The following is a 5,575-nucleotide window of genomic DNA, read 5'->3' on the forward strand; positions in this document are numbered from 1 at the left end:
GCTCCTCCTCCTCCTCGTTCTCCTCCTCCTCCTCCTCCTTCCTCCTCCTCCTTCCTCCTCCTTCTCCTCCTTCTCCTTCTCCTCCTCCTCCTCCTCCTTCTCCTCCTCCTCCTCCTCCTCCTCTCCTTCTCTTCCTCCCCTCCCCCTCTTCCTTCTCCTCCTCCTCCTCCTCCTCCTCCTCTTTTCTCCTTCCTTCTCCTCCTCCTTCTCCTCCTTCTCCTCCTTCTCCTCCTTCTGTCCGTCTCCTCCTTCTCCTCCTCCTCCTCCTCTCCTTCTCTCCTCCTCCTCCTCGTGTTCTTCCTCCTCCTCCTCCTCCTCCTCCTCCTCCTTGTCCTCCTTCTCGTGTCTGTGTGTCCTTCTCTCCTTCTCCTCCTCCTTTTCCTCCTCCTCCTCCTCCTCCTCCTCCTTCCTCCTCTGTCTCCTCCTTGTTCTCGTGTGTCTCGTGTCTCCTTCTCAGTGTCCTCCTCCTCCTCCTCCTCCTCCTTTTCCTCCTGTCCTCGTGTCTCATCCTCCATGTCTCTCATTCTCGTGTCCTCCTCCTTCCTCCTCCTCCTCCTCGTGTCCTCGTGTCTGTGTCTCGTGTCTCCTCCTGTCTCATTGTCCTCCTCCTTGTGTCATTCCTCCTCCTCCTCCTCCTCATTCTCCTTCTTATTCTCCTTCTCCTCCCCTCCTAAATCGTGTGGCCATGTGTGGTTCCTCCACTGTTTAGAGATTACACACAAGCTCCCAAATCTAGGTTTGGAACTTTCCTGTGGAGTTGGACATAGTAACCACTACACACCACACTAGTTCTCAACTTGTACATGCTGCTTTGCCCCTTGGAGTCAGACACGACAAGTTCATCCAACCCAGTGTCCACCCATGCTGAGTTTGCAGGGGGTCTCTGAGAGCAAAACCAAAGGCTTCTCAAATATTCAAGATGGTGGTTAGAGGACAGTTGGTTGGATGGATTTTAATCAACAGGGGTGTGCTGGGTTCCATGGGGTCTGGGATTCAAACTGTGGCCTGGGAGCCAAGTGGGGCTGGGCAGGGGCCACACTGACTTGAGTGATGGCCGAGGCATTCGAGTGAGGCATTTCCTGGCAGACTGGCAAAGGGGCAGCCTTTCTCTGATGCGCCAGAACCTTGGGTGGGGAAGCAGATACCGCTTGATGAGCATGAGCTGCCACCTGCCTCCGATTAGCTCCTCACTGCTAGAGCTTCTTCAAGTTCCTGTAGCTGCTCTAGGAGGAGGAGGCATTAACAGAGGCACACAAATCAGAGATGAAGCAAAATCACCCATTAGTAACCCCCCTCTCGGCCTGCTTGACAATAGTGAGAAAGTAACCTACTCGGGGAGACTTGTGAGGAACCTGCTGGATCCCACCTCTGGTTGCAGAGGATTAAGAGGGAGAATGGGAAACCAGGGGCAAATACCTGGGATAACAGGTATCTATGCTCACTTCCAAGTGCGATCCTGTAAGTCCTGGGGAGTAATGCTCAATGTTAAGTACACTTTGGTTTTTTAAATTCCACTTGCAGTTTGTTTCTGAAGCTAATTTTATTATTTAGCCCTTGGCTGTTGTTTTCTTTTTCTTTTTTCTAATTCTCCACTTGGCTTTCATGATTGAAGACTCTGTTTTATTACCTGCTGCTGCTTTAATAAGACACTACGTCCCCCGCTGCTGCTAATTCACCTTTTATGCTGGCGTTTTCCCCTGCTTTATTGGCATGTCTAAAAGCTACGTCATTGTATGCTTAAAGATGGCTGTGAGCCACCTCCGGTAGTTTTTAATGGAGAGGGTGGATTATAAATATACTGTAAATACATAAATCTTGTAAAGGAGGTCAGTGTTTTGTCGCATGGCACACAAAGGTGTTGGAAGGCCAACCCTGGAGAGAAACAATCCCAAAGACAAGGGAGCGTTCCTTACTCCACTGATGAATAATTATTTTATTATTCAGAAATCTGTGTGACCCACATATGTATAGCCCCCGTATGGACCAAGAAATGCCAGATGTTCAAGCTGGATTCAGAGGAAGAGACACTAGAGATCACGTCGCAAATTTGTGTCGGTTACTGGAGCACACGAGAGAATTTCAGAAGAAAATCAGCCTGCGTTTCACAAATCAGAGCAAAGCTTTTGACAGTGTGGATCGTGAAAAGCTATGGCTGGTTTTAAAGGGAATAGGTGAGACCCAGTATCTGATTGTTTTGAGGCCCAACTTGTACTCTGGACAAGAGGCGAATGTTGGAACCAAATAAAGAGAAACAGAATGGTTTCCAATTGGCAAAGGTGTCAGACAAGGATGTATTTTATCTCTTTATCCCTTCAGTCTGTATTCAGAACAAATCATATGGAAAGCTGGATTCGATTTAGATGGTGGAGTGAGAACGGCGGGGAAGAACGTTCACAATTTGAGATACGGCGATGAGACCACGTTACTGGAAGAACACGGTGGGCGATTCCGCACACAAGTAAAATAGGTTCGACCCAGTTCCCTGAGAAGGGTAGCCAATGACCTAGGAGTCAGAAACACATTGTTATTCCCCACTGCAACCAACGATCCCAGCTTTCGAGTGAATCATCCTGTGCCTCTTCGCCGCTCCGTTCCGATTGGCTACTGTTCTACGGCCATGTTCCGTCTATCCCCACACACGTTATTAAAAAAAACTGCCACAGAAATGGAGGGACGAAGGTAGCGTTTTTGATTGGCCAGCTATGCGCATGCCCGATACACTCCAGCTGTGAGTTGGCGTGGTTCCTGGAAAAAGTAGTAGTTTAACTGGAGTCAGAAATTTGACCGTTACGCGGTGACTAATTACAAAACCCGTCGATCCCAGTGGTTGATAGCGAACACTAGGTCGAATGCAGCTCGAACTTAGGTCGATAACGCAAGTGCGGAATCAACCAGTGAAGAAATGGCTACTGGTAAAAGGAGAAAGTGCCAAAGCAGGACTTCAGCGGAACATCAAGAAGACCAAGGTGATGACTACTGGGGAATTACTCAACTTAAGGAATGAAACTGAAATTGCTTAAGACTTTCTACTTCTTGGCTTCATCATCAACCAAAAGGGAGCAGCAACTGAAACATCAGAAGGAGATTGAGATTGGGAAAGGCAGCCATGAAGGAACGAAAAAAGATTCTGTATAACACAGGTGTCAAACTCGTGGCCCTCCAGATGTTATGGACTACAGTTCCCATCATCCCCTGCCAGCATCATGCTGGCAGGGATGATAAGGAACTGGATCTAACATCTGGAAACCACAATGCATACTATTATAAGAATATTGATAAATTGACTTCTACAAAGCTGAAGTTAATTCATTCCATAATATTCCCTATTAAGTAGTTCACAATATCACCTTAAACTTATGGCTGTCCAACACTTTGTTACACAATCTAAAGGTGACTCTCGGAAGTAGGGCACTGTTACCTGCCCTTATGATGGAAGTGATGGCGCAATCCCCTCCAGATATCTGGTTCTGTCACCAAAAATGCCCTTACCTGCGTGTTTTGGCTTCAGAGAGGGCATGAGAAGGAGGCAAACGTTCCAGGACCACAGTAGGTGTTCACATATGCAAGTGCCAGCAAGCCACAACCATCTTATGATGACCCCAGTAAAGGGATTCCAGCCTGTGTGAAGCAGCAGTGCTTTGCCATCGCCTTCCTCTGTAGAGCTGTCCTTGGTGGTCTCCCATCAAAATGCCAACCCTCCTTAGTTTCTGAGATCTGATCACATCGCGTTATACCATGCCACCTTCCCCAAAATATGGGAGTCCATGGCTTGGGAGTGGGGTCTCTAAAGAAGAAGAAGAAGAGTTTGGATTTATATCCCCCCTTTCTCTCCTGCAGGAGACTCAAAGGGGCTGACACTCTCCTTGCCCTTCCCCCCTCACAACAAACACCCTGCGAGGTAGGTGGGGCTGAGAGAGGAGCTCGGCTGTGAGCCTTAAAGGTCACCCAGCTGGCGATGTGTGGGAGTGGCCGAGGCTAATCTGAATTCCCCAGAATGGCCTCCACAGCTCAGGCTGACAGAGGCTGGGAATCAAACCAGTTCCTCAGGTCTGACTCTTAACCTCCTACGCCACTGCTGCGTCTTCTCCAGTACGTTTCTGTCTGGAATTAAGATCACAGGGAGAGGCCTTCCAGACTGTCCCGTCAATCAAAGAAGCTCCTTTGGTGGGTACACGAGCAAGGGTCTTTTTAGTGGCAGCCTCCCCGGTGAAATGAGCCCGGCCCCCTCTTGACTTTTAGGAGACAGCTGAAGACGGTTTCACTTATGCCTGCATTTTATCAAAGCTTACATTGTGGTTTTAATCTTTTTTTTTTCTTTTATGAATCTTTCCATACTTTATTTTAGATATTTCATTTATTCTGCAAGCCACCTCGAGTTCCATAGAGCAGAAAATCTGCTGCTAAGTGCTTTAGATAAATTAAATGAATAAATATCGGGAGGAGACAGACAGACAGACAGATATGGATGGATGGATGGATGGATGGATGGATGGATGGATGGATGGATGGATGGATGGATGGATGGATGGATGGATGGATGGATGGATGGATGGATGGATGGATGGATGGATGGATATCTGCCAGGTATTGGGGTCCCAGGGCATGATTCAAATTTCCTGATATTCATTCTTTCCCCTTTAAGCAGGATATTCATTTCTTTCCCTTCTCTATTCTAGAAGAAGAAGAAGAAGAGTTTGGATTTATATCCCCCCTTTCTCTCCTGCAGGAGATTCAAGGGGGCTTACAATCTCCTTGCCCTTCCCCCCTCACAACAAACACCCTGTGAATTGGGTGGGGCTGAGAGAGCTCCGAGAAGGTGTGACTAGCCCAAGGTCACCCAGCTGACGTGTGTGGGAGTGTACAGGCTAATCTGAATTCCCCAGATAAGCCTCCACAGCTCAGGCAGCAGAGCTGGGAATCAAACCCGGTTCCTCCAGATCAGAGTGCGCCTGCTCTTAGCCACTGCTCTTAGGTACTACGCCACTGCTGCTCTTAGCCACTATGCCACTGCTGCTGAGGCAGAGAGAACCACAACTTGGCTGCCACAGGAAATGGAGCCAACCATGATATGGCCGCCATGACAACCGGAGCCAGCCACCGTGTGGCTGCCGGAAGACACGGCGCTAAGCACAATATGGCCGCCATGGGAGGTGGAGTCAGCTACAAAATAGAAACTGGAAAAACACTTCCAATCAGAATAGATAATGCTGAACTTGGGTGGAGCATGGCTGACTGCATATAAGGCAGATTAATTTGTACTGTACCTTTTAATTATTTGAATTGTGGAAATGTTCTCTAATAGAGGGGAACGGGGGAGGGGGAAAGGTGTATGAGGTGGAAAAGGCAGGAAGGACTAATTAATGCCATCGATTTGAATGGTCAGTCTAGTGTTTTAAAAATCTGTTTAATTGGTTTTAATTATTTATATTGGGATTAATATTTTTAAGTGTATGGAATGTTTTTAAAGTGTGTTGTAACCCGCCCTGAGCCCTCCAGGAGTAGGACGGGATATAAATCCAATCAATGAATAATCAAACAAACAAACAATCAAACAAACAATCAAACAATCAATCAG

Source organism: Sphaerodactylus townsendi, linkage group LG02 (genome assembly GCF_021028975.2).
Source record: "Sphaerodactylus townsendi isolate TG3544 linkage group LG02, MPM_Stown_v2.3, whole genome shotgun sequence".
NCBI lineage: Eukaryota > Metazoa > Chordata > Lepidosauria > Squamata > Sphaerodactylidae > Sphaerodactylus > Sphaerodactylus townsendi.